The sequence below is a fragment of the Choloepus didactylus genome, chromosome 1 (assembly GCF_015220235.1).
Source record: "Choloepus didactylus isolate mChoDid1 chromosome 1, mChoDid1.pri, whole genome shotgun sequence".
In the NCBI taxonomy this organism is placed as follows: Eukaryota; Metazoa; Chordata; class Mammalia; order Pilosa; family Megalonychidae; genus Choloepus; species Choloepus didactylus.
This window is the reverse complement of record NC_051307.1, coordinates 44996822-45009758: the sequence shown is the minus strand read 5'-3', so window position 1 is coordinate 45009758 and position 12937 is coordinate 44996822. Positions and strand designations below refer to the sequence as shown.

At 37.2% G+C, this 12937-nt stretch overlaps 1 pseudogene; it reads left to right on the top strand.

The window, feature by feature from the left end:
- The first annotated feature begins 10779 nt into the window (after positions 1-10779).
- Positions 10780-11554, top strand: LOC119529359 (annotated as a pseudogene).
- Positions 11555-12937: the final 1383 nt, after the last annotated feature.

Sequence of the window (12937 nt, the reverse complement as noted above, 5' to 3'; positions counted from 1 at the left end):
CACCATTTATTTCTTTGCTAGTCCCTTCTTTTATGTGCTTTTAAATTATTTCCACCTTTAAATTTTTTTCAAACATACAAGTCATTTGGTCTACATTATAGACAAGTTGACTCTAAAAGTACTTACACTTGCATAATCAGTAAAGAAGGTTTTTTCCTTTATAGTCCAAAGTGCAAGAGAGTATCTGAAATAAATGTAGCTGATATAATAGATCAGATGAGAAACTACTCTACCTCTATCTCAGAGGTTATATAAGCAGAGGATTCAAAATATAAGAGTTACTATGGTAACCTCATTTTTTATTGATTGGTAGAGTAAATAGTGTCACAAATCTTGAATAATTTGTTGATGAATTAAGGTTAACCAGAGTAAAATTAAACTATAAACCTCTCCCTTAACAAATATAAAAGAAAATTAGTGGCCTTTTTTTTCAGGAGAAAGGCACAATCATTTACATGAAGGTTTAATTGCCTCATTTAGAGTTCTGATTTAGAATTCATGATATTATAAATTTCACAGTACTATATTATTGAAAACTGCTTAAATGATTCTCCCCCTTTTTGATGTCCAAATGCATACTTATCGATGTTATTTTCCATTTCAAAAAAAAAAAATTTTTACTGGCTTGATGCCAGAACCATATTTCACAATTTGTTATGACAGTTTATCTTTATATCCATTGACTATTATTTTTTCAACATAAATGTCATGATCATATTCTATACTGTCTACATAAAAAATACACATCTCCCCAGAATACTGGTTAAAGTCATGTTTGAACATTAACTGCTCAAATAGGTCATTTTACTCTACATTCATGAGAAATTGTTAAATCGAAGATTCAATTTTAGATAAATAGGTAAATGGTTCTTGGCTTTTTCTCTTGGGAACTGTGACATGTTTTTTAGAATCCACCTCACATATATAGGTACATGTGTGTATGAACTATCCCCTGCACTCATATTTCCCAGCAAATATTCTCAAATCAATATTTCCATCTTGTCTAGTAGATTTGTTTTCTACCTATCCATTTCCAAGCAGTTTTTAATTCTCATTTCTTCTCAAAAGATTTCAAATATCTCCAGAATTTTATGTAACAAAAACCTTGCAATATATTCTGGAGGAAAAAGGACCAATTCTGTGTTTAGTTCCCTTCAACATATGGCAACACAAACATATGGCAGGTTCAGGATTCATGCTCAATCCAATAGCAAAAACCTTAAAAGACTGTGCACAACATTGCAAACATAATTAACAGCATTCAATTATGTATTTGAATGTGGCTAAAAGGAGAAATTTTATGTTGTATATATGTTACTAGAATAAAAATTGAAAAAAGAAAACTGTAGGTCTCTATAACACAAACAGGGAACCCTAAGAGAAACCACAGGCTATAGTTAATAGCATAATTATAATAATATTCTTTCATTAATTGCAACAAATGTACCACACTAATCAAAGGTGTTTATAGGAGGGGAGGGAGTTTATGGGAACACTTTCTTCTGCAAGCTTTTTCTGTAAAACTACAATTTCTCTACTAAAAAAGTAAAAATAAAAATAATTTGGAGCCATTTACTAGTGTTACTATTTTACAATTACTTTTTTTAAAAAAATTATGGAAGTTGTGAGTTTACAGAACAATCACGTGTAAAACACTGGATTCCCATACACCACCCCATCAACACCTTGCATTGGTGTGAAACATTTGTTAAAAGTGATGATACCACTTTCTTGTAATTGTATTGATTTTTAATGTTACCTTTATTACAATTGATGAAAAATTATTAAAATAGCACTAACTATTGTTCATAGTTTACATTAGGTTTATTTTTTCCCATATAACACCTTATTATTAACACTTTTTTACTGTCATACATTTGTTATAATTCATGAAAGAATATTCTTAGACTTGTACCGTTGTCTAGAGCCTATCATCTACAGTAGGGTTCACTGTGTTGTACAGTCCTGTACTTTATATTTTAATTTGTATTCTAGTAACATTCGTGACCTAAAGTTTCCTCTTTTAACCTCATTCACCTATATAATTCAGTGCTGTTAATTACATGCACAATAATGTGCTACTATCACCACCATCCATTTCCAAACCTTTACGATCAACCTAAATAGAAATTCTGTACTAATTAAGCATCCACTCCCCATTTTCTAACCTCAATCTATCCCTTGGTAACTGATATTCTAGATTCTAACTCGATGAGTTTATTTATTAAAATGAGTTTGTATCAGTGAGATCATACAATTTTTGTCCTTTTGTGTCTGGCTTATTTCACTCGACATATGTCTTCCAGGCTCATACATGTTGACACATTAATCAGGGCTTCATATTTTTTTTTCACAAATGAATAATATTCCATTGTATGTATATACCACATTTTGTTTATCTATTTATCAGTTGATATATACTTGGGTTGCTTAAATCTTTGGCAACTGTGAATAATGCCATTTTGAACATCCATGTGTAAATAACTGTTCAAGTCCCTGCTTTCGGTTTTTCTGGGAATATGCTTAGTAGTGGGATTGCCAGATCATATGGTAGTTTTATGTACTTCCTGAGGAACCGTCAAACTGTCTTCCATAACGGCTTTCCCATTTTCTATTGCCACCAGCAATGAATAAGTGTTCTTATTTCTCCACATCCTCTTCAATGCTTGCAGTTTTCATTATTTTTTTTAATAGTAACCACTCTAGTGGGTGCGAAATGATATCTCATTATGGTTTTGGTTTGCATTTCCCTAATAGCTAGTGATATTAGGCATCTTTCCATGTGCTTTTTAGCCATTTGTATATCCTCTTTGGAGAAATGTCTATTCAAGTCTTTTGCCCATTTTTAATTGGATTGTTTGTTTACTGTTGAGTTGTAGGATTTCTTTTTATATTCTTATATTAAAACCTTATTAGTTATGTGGTTTCCAAGTATTTTTCTTGCACTAAGTTGCCTTTTCACCTTTGTGACAAAGTCCTTTGATGCATAGAAGTTTTCAATTTTAATGAGGTCCTATTTAACTGTAACTGTTTTTTTCTTTCATTGCTTCAGCTTCAGGTTAAATTCTAATTCCCCAGTGGATAACACAAGATCCTAAAGACGCTTGCCTACAATTTCTTCTAGGAATTTTAAAGACTCAGTTCTTATATTTAGAAATTTGGTCCATTTTGAGTAAATTTTTGTAGGTGGTGTGAGATACAGGTCCTCTTTCATTCTTTTGCATATGGATATCCAATTCTTCCAAGCACTACTTGCTGAAGAGACTATTTTCCCCAATTGAGTAGACTTAGCAGCCTTCTCAAATAACAATTGGCCATAGGTGTAAGGGTCTATTTGTGAATTCTAAATTTGATGCCATTGGTCAATATGTCCATCCTTGTGCCAGTACCAAGTTGTTTTGAACACTGTAGCTTTGTATTATGCTTTAAAGTCAGGAAGTGTGAATCCTCCAACTTCATTTTTCTTTTGAAAGAAGTTTTTGGCTAATTGGGGCCCCTTACACTTCCAAAGAAATTTGATAGTTGTTTTTTCCATTTCTGAAAAATATACAGTAAGAATTTTGATGGTGATTTCACTGGATCTATAAATCATGTTGGGTAGAATTGACAACTTAAAGGTATTTAGTCTTCCAATACGTGAACATTGAATGTCTTTCCATTTATTTAGGTCTTCTTTAATTTCTTTTAGCAATGTTTTGTAGTTTTCTGTGTACAAGTCCTTTATACCCTGGTGAAATTTATTCCTAATATTTGATTCTTTTATTTGCTTTTGTAAATGGATTTTTTCTTGATTTCCTCCTCATATTGCTCATTACTAGTTTATAGAAGCACTGCTGATTTTTAAGTGTTTATCTTGTACCCTGTCATCTTTCTGAATACATTTATTAGCTCTAGTAGGTTTGTTGTATATTTTGGGGGGCATTCTATATACAGGATAATGTCATCTGCAAATAGACAAAGTTTTACCTCTTCCTTTCTAATTTGTATGCACTATATTTCATTTCCTTGCCTAACTGCTCTGTCAGCAACAAGTGGCGCCCAATGTGGGGCTCAAAGAACCGGACCTGGTTCCTGACAGAAGAATCGCTTGAACGACTGAGGTACAGCGGTGCTGGAACTCGGGTGGAGGTAACGGCCGTCTTTTGTATGCGTTCCTTGTAGAACGACCCTGAGCATTATAAGCAGGGTAATGGGTAATGTTGAAGGACACAATAAATATGTTTCGTATATTTCCCTCTTACGGCAGCTGCTGCGGGCCAGCGGTGTCAAGGTGGGGGAGTCACAAATCTTAGAATTGCTGCAGGTTATTGAAAAATACTGCTCTTGGTTCCCTACCCTTGGCTCCCTTGAATTGCATGACTGGGAGCGGGCAGGTAAGGAATTGAAACAAAAACATCTACAAGGAGTTAATTTGCCTATTACTAGTTGGTCTACATGGTCTTTAATTAAGTCTGTTCTTGAGCCTTTAAAAACTGATGATGATGAGGAAAAATATGAGTCTGATGACAATACTGGTCCCAATCCTCTTTCTGATGATGAAAAGGGTAAAAAAGATCCAGTAAAATCTGCTAAAGTTTTTTATTCTTGTCAATGCCCAAAACCTCCTTCTGCACCTTCCTGGAAGGAATGGCCCCTGCCTCCTCTGCTGCCTCTTCCTGCACATAGCTGTACCTGGTAGTTAACCCTGCCTGCCTCTCTGGCGTACAGCAGGGTCTGGCAGAAGCCAGGCGGCGTGGAGATCTGGAGGCCATGTGCTGTCCCTCCACCAACTCCAAGCCCTCCATCTTGGAGCTTTCCCCGGCTACAGCAGGGAGTGCAGCAGTAGACCTCACTGCCAATGCTGAGGTGTGTCTTCTCCCCAATAATCCTGTTAAGGTCCCCACTGTCTATTATGGTCCCTTACCTAAAGGGACAGTGGGTATTTTGCTTGGACACAGTTCTCTCAATCTTAAGGGTGTTCGTGTACACACTGGAGTCATTGACTCTGACTATACTGGGGAAATTCAGGTGGTCATGTCTTCTATTCCATGGACCGCCCATAAAGGCAAAAGAATTGCTCAACTCTTATTATTACCTTATGTACCTGTTGGTTCCTCCTCTAAAAATCAGGAAACTGGAAGTTTTGGTAGCACAGACAAGGCAGGAATTTTTCTCACAGAGTCTCTGCAGGAGCCATGCCCTATGTGTACTCTTATAATTCATGGGCATAGCTTTACTGGGCTTATAGATAAGAGCGCAGATGTCTCTATTATTAGTTAACAACATTGGCCCCAACATTGGCCATTGCAAGAGGCACGAATTACTGTTGTGGACCTAGGCTGCCCTCAGAGACTTATGCAAAGTTCATATTTTTCCTTGCCTTGGCCCTGAGGGACAGAAGGCCACTCTACAGCCTTATGTGGCTGCTCTGCCTCTTAATCTCTGGGGCAGAGACCTACTTGAACAATGGGGTGCTACTGTACATATCCCTCCTCCTAGTGGAGTATACAGTATTCAAAGCCATAACATGATAGCAAATATGAGGTATGTCCCTAGCCATGGGCTTGGCGTACATTTGCAAGGTACCCCTTCACCCACACAAGTCTCACCAAAATGTGATCAATTTGGTTTAGGATATAAACCTTTTTAGTGGCGGCAGCTGTTCATTCACCTCCCCAACCTGTCCCATTAGTATGGACTACAACAAAACCGGTATGGGTAGAGCAGTGGCCGCTTACAAAAGAAAAATTAGAGGCTTTATACGAATTGGTTCAAGAACAATTGTCCTTGCAGCATATCAAAGAGTCTTTTAGTCCTTGGAATTCTCCTGCGTTCCTAATAAAGAAAAAATCAGGAAAATGGAGAATCTTAACTGACCTAAGAGGTGTTAATGCTGTCATTCAGCCCATGGGACCTTTACAACCCAATCCTAGCATGATTCCTGAAAACTGGGCTTTAGTGGTCATTGATATTAAAGACTGTTTCTTTTCCATCCCTTTAGCTGATCAAGATAAGGAAAAATTTGCTTTTACTATTTTGTCCCTTAACAATAAAACCCCTTCTAAACGATATCAGTGGAAGGTTTTACCACAAGGTATGCTAAATAGTCCTACAATATGTCAATATTATGTCGACCGTGCCTTACAGCCTGTCTATTTAAATTTTCCTAAAGCTTATATAGTTCATTATATGGATGATATTTTGTGCTCTGCACCTCAGGAGACTGAAGTAGAAGCTTTGTTCTACGCTGTTCAAAAATCTTTACAGGATGTAGGATTGCATATTGCTACTGACAAAGTGCAACGCACTTTGCCTGTGCAGTATTTGGGTTCTAGTATCAATAGACTTACAATTCAATCCCAAAAAGTACAACTCCGCAGAGATGCTGTTACCACCTTAAATGATTTACAAAAACTACTAGGGGATATTAATTGGTTTTGCCCCAAAGTAGGTATAGCTAACTATGAGCTCTCCAACCTATTTTCTCTCCTTTGTGGGGATTCTAAATTAAACCACCCTAGATCTTTAACTTCAGCTGCAGAGAAGGAATTACAATTAGTGGAAGCTAAAGTTCAACAAGCTCAGATATCCCATGTTGATCCTACACAACCTTTATCTTTACTTATCTTTTCCACTCCCAAATCCCCCACAGGCTTGCTTTTGCAAAATGATAAGCTTGTAGAATGGATCTTCTTGCCCAATTCTTCTGTAAAATCCATTTCCCCTTATCTAGATCTCTTAGCTACTTTAGTTGCTCAAGCCAGAAAAAAAGGCAAAACAACTCAATGGTTTTGACCTTCATTTAATTGTGCTCCCTATAACTGCTAAAGAACTCTCAGTTATTTTGCAACAACATCTAGCTTGGCAAATTGCTCTAGCTGACTATGTTGGCCAGCTGGATAATCATTATCCAAAAAATGATCTTTTCCAGTTCATTCGATATACACAATGGATACTGCCTAAGTATACTTCTTGTGAGCCTTTAATCAATGCTCCCATTGTTTTTACTGATGGGTCATCTAAAGGTCAAGCTGCCTATACTGGCCCTAAGTCCAAGGTTTTAGATCTTCCTCATTTCTCTGCCCAGCAAACTGAACTGGCTGCTGTAATAGCTGTATTAACAGATTTTCCTGAAGCTGTTAATATTTTATCTGATTCTGCCTATGTTGTTCATGTAGCTAGTAAAATTGAAACAGCATCCATTAAGCAACAGTTGCCTCCTTGTTTATTTAACCTTTTTCTTGAGCTACAATCAGCTCTTCATGCTCGTGTATCTCCTTTTTATATTACCCATATTCGTTCCCATACCAACCTCCCAGGCCCTTTAGCAGCTGGCAATGCCACTATGGATAAATTATTACTGCCTGTTATTTCAGAAGTGTCTCATTTTCACTCGCTTACTCATCTTAATGTGCAAGGACTCATGACTCAATTTTTCCCTTACTAGAACACAAGCTAAAAATATTGTTTCTTCTTGTCCTAATTGTCAACTCCTTACTGCTCCACCTTTTCAGGATCCTGGTGTTAACCCTCATGGTCTAGCCCCCAATAGTTTATGGCAAATGGATGTTACTCATATCCCTTCCTTTGGCCATTTAGCCACTGTTCATGTCAGCATTGACACATACTTTGGCTTTCTTTGGGCCACAGCACAAACTGCTGAAACATTTAGACGTTTGTACTCACCTTTTTGCCTGTTTTGCCTCTGTGGTCTTGCCCCGTGCTTTAAAAACTGATAATGGCCCAACCTATACATCTGCAAAATTTGCTACTTTTACTACAGCTTGGGGCATTCGTCATACCACTAGTATTCCTTATAATCCCCAAGGACAAGCTATTGTTAAGCGTGCCCATCATACTTTAAAAACTATGTTTACAAAACAAAAAGGGGAAGATGATGGAACTCCCCATGAATGATTATCAAAAGCTTTATTTACTTTAAATTTTCTAAATTTTCATGAAAAACTGGGTGGCACTGCTGCAGAACAACATTTTCCAGCTGAAAAGACAACACTGAAACATTATTTCCAGAAAGCACCTCCTATATGGTGGAAGGACATGCTAACTAATGAATGGACAATGGGTACTTTATTAACATGGGGAAGAGGTTATGCTTGTGTTTCCCCAGGTGACGGACAAGCACCACTTTGGATACCGACCCAACGACTGAAGCCATACCATGAACCCAGCAAAGAAAAGAAAATTCCTGTGGGACATCAAGCAGCCAGTGATGCAGTTCCAGGGTCTGACGCTGAAGACAACAGTGATCGGGCCAACATCCCAAACTAGGGAAGCCCGACATCCAACTTGGGGTCAGATAAAAAAGCTGTGTCAGGATGCAGAAAAACAAGTCCAGCAAGCCATGCTGCCAGTAACAGGTCCTAACCTGACTGCAGCAATGTTGGTTCTTATCGCTGTTGCTGTGAGTATCTCCAGCATGTGCTCATTCAGGAAATTACACTTATTAGGCTTAATTCTCTCTATGCTCAGGGTAAATATCCTATTATTTGGCACAGTGTTGGCTGGTGTCCACCTAGACCTACTTTAAATCGTTCTTATGTTCAAGATACACTTTGGAGGCTTCCTATTAGTTTACATAATATTTATTTCACAAAAATAGATACTTTTGGAATACAAGCCTGTGTCAGAGACCCCTATGTGTTCTGGGTAGGAAAGTTAACTATTAACACTACTACCAAAGAAATTACTTGTCTGGCCAATTGGAGTTGCTCATTATATACTTGTTTAAATAACACCATAAATTCTAGCAACATCACTGTTGTAGTTCTTAGACGATGAAAGGGTCTATGGCTCCCTGTTTCACAGCATAAACTTTGGGAGTCATCACCTGATATGCATATGTTACTACAAATTTTAGAAAAGGTATATAAAAGAACAAAAAGATTTCTTGAATTATTAATAGCTTTTATTATAGGTATAATAGCCATTGCTACAACTGCTGCTGTTGCAGGAACAGCCTTACATCAATCTATTCATACCACTGAATTTGTCCAAAAATGGCACAAGAATGCAAGCAAGTCTTGGTGTGAGCAATTACAAATTGACAAGGAAGTTATTGCTCACCTTGTAGACCTAGAAAATGCTGTTCTCCTTCTAGGAGAAGAAGTTGAGAATCTATGGTATCAATTTAAGTTAAAATGTAACTAGAATATGTCCACATTTTGTGTGACCCCTCATGAATATAATCACACACTTTTTAATTGGAGTTAAGTCAAAAAACATTTACTTGGACACTATAATAATCTTACATTGGATATTCTAAAACTGCAGGTTCTCTTACTGAAACTGAAACTATGCAAGGCATCACTAAAGGCCTTGAACAATTAAATCCCCTTATATGGGTTATCATAATGATTTGCTTTGTCTTTGTTTAGTCCTCAGATGCATGAGAAAAACCCTCTCAGACCTAAAGCAAAAAGAAGCTGCTTGGTCCATCCTGTCTGCATTGAAGAAACAAAAAGGGAGACATGTTGGAAACCAAGTCTTCCATGTTGCCTGAGGCATATCTAGGGTGGTGGCTTGGAACGCTAAGCCGCAGGCCTTCATGGAATGCCATGCAGGCCCACCCTGTATAGATATGTGTCTTGTGACTATGACGACAACATTTACCATTGTCCTAAACCTAGACTGTTCCTTCTGATATGCAACAGGATGTAAACCTAGCTATCTGGTGGGCTCTCCCGAGCCTGAGGACATTTAGCATATACTCCCTGATCTTCTGAAATAAATAACTGGAGCAAAGGTGCATTATTTTCCACTTAGCATGAGATGCAGTGGGCCCCCTGCTCCCTTAATTCTTAACTTTGTGTCTGTGTCTCATTCCTGCACCACCCTGTCAGCAACACTTGGGTATTTACCTAGATGTGGGCTTGCTGGATCAAATGGTAATTCTATATTTAGCTTTTTGAGGAATCACCATATTGCCTTCCAAGGTGGCTGTGTCATTTTACATTCCCGTCAACAATGTACTAGGGTTACAATTTCTCCTTATCCCTTCCATTTTCTTTAATAATAGCCTTCCTTGTGGGTGTGAAATTGTATTTCTTCGTGGTTTCATTTTGCATTTCCCTAACAGTCAGTGGTGTTGAGCATCTTTTCCTGTGTTTATTGGTGATTGTATGTCTTCTTTGGAGAAATATCTGTTCAAGTCCTTTGCCAATTTTTTTAAATGAGGTTATTTTTCTTTTTGCTATTGAGTTGTAGTTCTTTATATATTCTAGATATTTAACTTTTATCCATTATATGATTTGAAACTCTCTCCCATTCTGTAAGTTATCTTTTCATTTTCTTGATAATTTCCTCCAATGCACAAATGTTTTAATTTTGATGAAATCAAATTTATCTATCATTTCTTTTGTTGCTCATGCTTTTGATGTCATGTCTAAGAATTCTTTGCCAAGTCTCAAGTCATAAAGATTTGGTCCTATGTTATCTTCTAAGAACTGTATAGTTTAGCTCTTACATTTAAATCTTTGATCCATTTTAAGTTGACTTTTTAATATGGTGGATGGTAGAGCTCTAAGTTCATTCTTCTGCATGTGAATATCCAGTTTCCCCAACAGCATTTGTTCAAGAGACTATTCTTTTCCCAGTGCATGTACTCAGCACCCTTGTCAGAAATGAATTGGTGCTTTACATTACCCGTGTAATGAGAGGTAGGAAGGTGTGCATGTCAGGTCATTTCTCAGGAGGGCATGCCAGGTTGGATGGTTTGAATGAATTGGAGTCAGAACCAGAGCTAGACACTGGCAGTGGTGACAGTCTCACTGAGACCCAAAGATGGCAGTGAACATATACTCAACATTAGTGACCAGCGATAACCTAAGTTAACATGACATGCTGGCATAGACCAATGAGTCTCTGCAGTTGAATATGACAAAGACTGAACAGTTTGTTCTCAGAAGCTACCTATTGTCAGTTTATGGGTGTGCTGTTCCCTGGTTCTGCTGCCTTGAAGAAAGTGAAATATGCATCCAGAAGTTCAAACAACTACAAGCGGATTTTAAGAGAATGAGTGATGACAAAATAATCCTATTGAACAAAGGAAAATTGCAGGACAATTTTGAATTAGTTCAGTGGTTCAAGAAGTTTTTTGATGTAAACTATGAAGAAAAAGACTATGATCCTATAGCTGCTAGATAAGGTCAAGAAACAGGCATGGTTCCCTCCCTTGTTGCTCCAGCCCTGAATAAGCCAAAGATACCTCTCAGTTCTAGCAATGCAGCACCATGGGTGCCCATTTCAACACAGAGAATTATTGCAGCTCCTCAGGCTGGCCCAGGTGTGGTGAGAAAGACTCCAGGTATGGGTAATGGGGATGGTGAAGCAGCTGAATTGATGCAGTATGTCAATGTATTGAAACTTACCATGAAGACTTAGGGAAGGAGAGCGAGTTCTACTTTGGAAAGCTAAGAAACATTGAACTGATTTGCCAGGAGAATGAGGGGGGAAATGACCCTGTATTGCAGAGGATTGTGAACATTCTCTATGCCACAGGAAAAGGCTTTATGATACCTGATGAAGCGGACCTCAGGAGGAACAAGATGTTTACTAACAACCTGAACCAGCAGAGCATCATCTGAGGTCTTCACCCTAAATCATGTGCTCAACGGTAAAATACTCCCTTTTATTATTCTTAGGTGACTCTCTGGCTTCTGTTCATATGCAAAAAACACATCTTCCTAAAAAATGCACTTTGTAGAAATTTTACTCCTTTTCCTTTAGGTAGTAGGATGGTATTAATGTTTATTTAGTTCACCTGAGGAACAAAGAGGTTGACCACAGAGCTCACCATGTAGTTGTTGGAGACAGTGTTTTATGTAATACGTTGAAGTAGAGACCTCAGTAGAGAAATGGGAAGACTGAATTCAATTATAAGCTACTGTGAAATCTTAGCAAAGAACATTTTCAAAAATAATTGCCTTAAGGGTATTTAAAATATGCTTCCATATTTCAAAATTTAAATTATAACATAAGAGATTTCAGGTGTTTGACATTGTGTTTAGGAAGAAACTGCTAGAACTTGGAAGCTTTGCAACCTGCTGTTCACAAGGCTTTGCAGGACTGCTTGAATCCTTGTTGGCCTAGACACTGGCCCAAAAGGAAAGTTGCTCTGTAAAGCCATTTGGTGTCACTGGCCAGTTGCATCCCTCCTAAAAATCAAGAACTGTCAGATGAACACAAGGTGTGTCAACCCTGAGATATTTCGATTAAAGAGCCCAATTTTCATTGAGAATTTCTCTGATGATTTTTCCAATTATTCCCTGGATTTCTGTGTACTGGGTTGTTTGGGAAATGAAGCATGTCCAGTTTTTTAATCTAACAACTACTTTGGGGGACTTGTCAACATCTCTGAGATTTGAATGGGGATTGTAACCCCTTTTAATGTTTTGTGTGTGTGTGTGTGTGTGTGTGTGTGTTTTGTTCTTTTGATACATTTTTATTGTGAAACTTAAATATAGAGAATAGTGATAACTTCAAAGTATGATTTAACAAGTAGTTAGAGGGCAAATTTGAAAGAATGTTTTGAGTTACAGTGCCACAATTTCAGTTATTTCCTTATTGTGATATATAACATATATACAGAAAGGTGATAACTTTCAAAGTACGATTTAACAAGTAGCTATATAGCTCATTTCAAAGAATGTTATGAGTTACAGTTCCACAATTTCACTTATTTCCTTATAGTGAAATATAAGATATATACAGAAAGGCGATAACTTTCAGAGTACAATTTAACGAGCAGCTATAGAGCAAATGTCAAAGAATGTTGTGGGTTACAGTTCCACCATTTCTGTTATTTCCTTCTAGCTATTCTAATACCCTAGCATCATATATATATATATATATATATATATATATATATATATATATAAACTTAAAAAAAACAGTAATACATATTACTGGTTTTTTTTTTAGTTTATATTTAACATGTTTC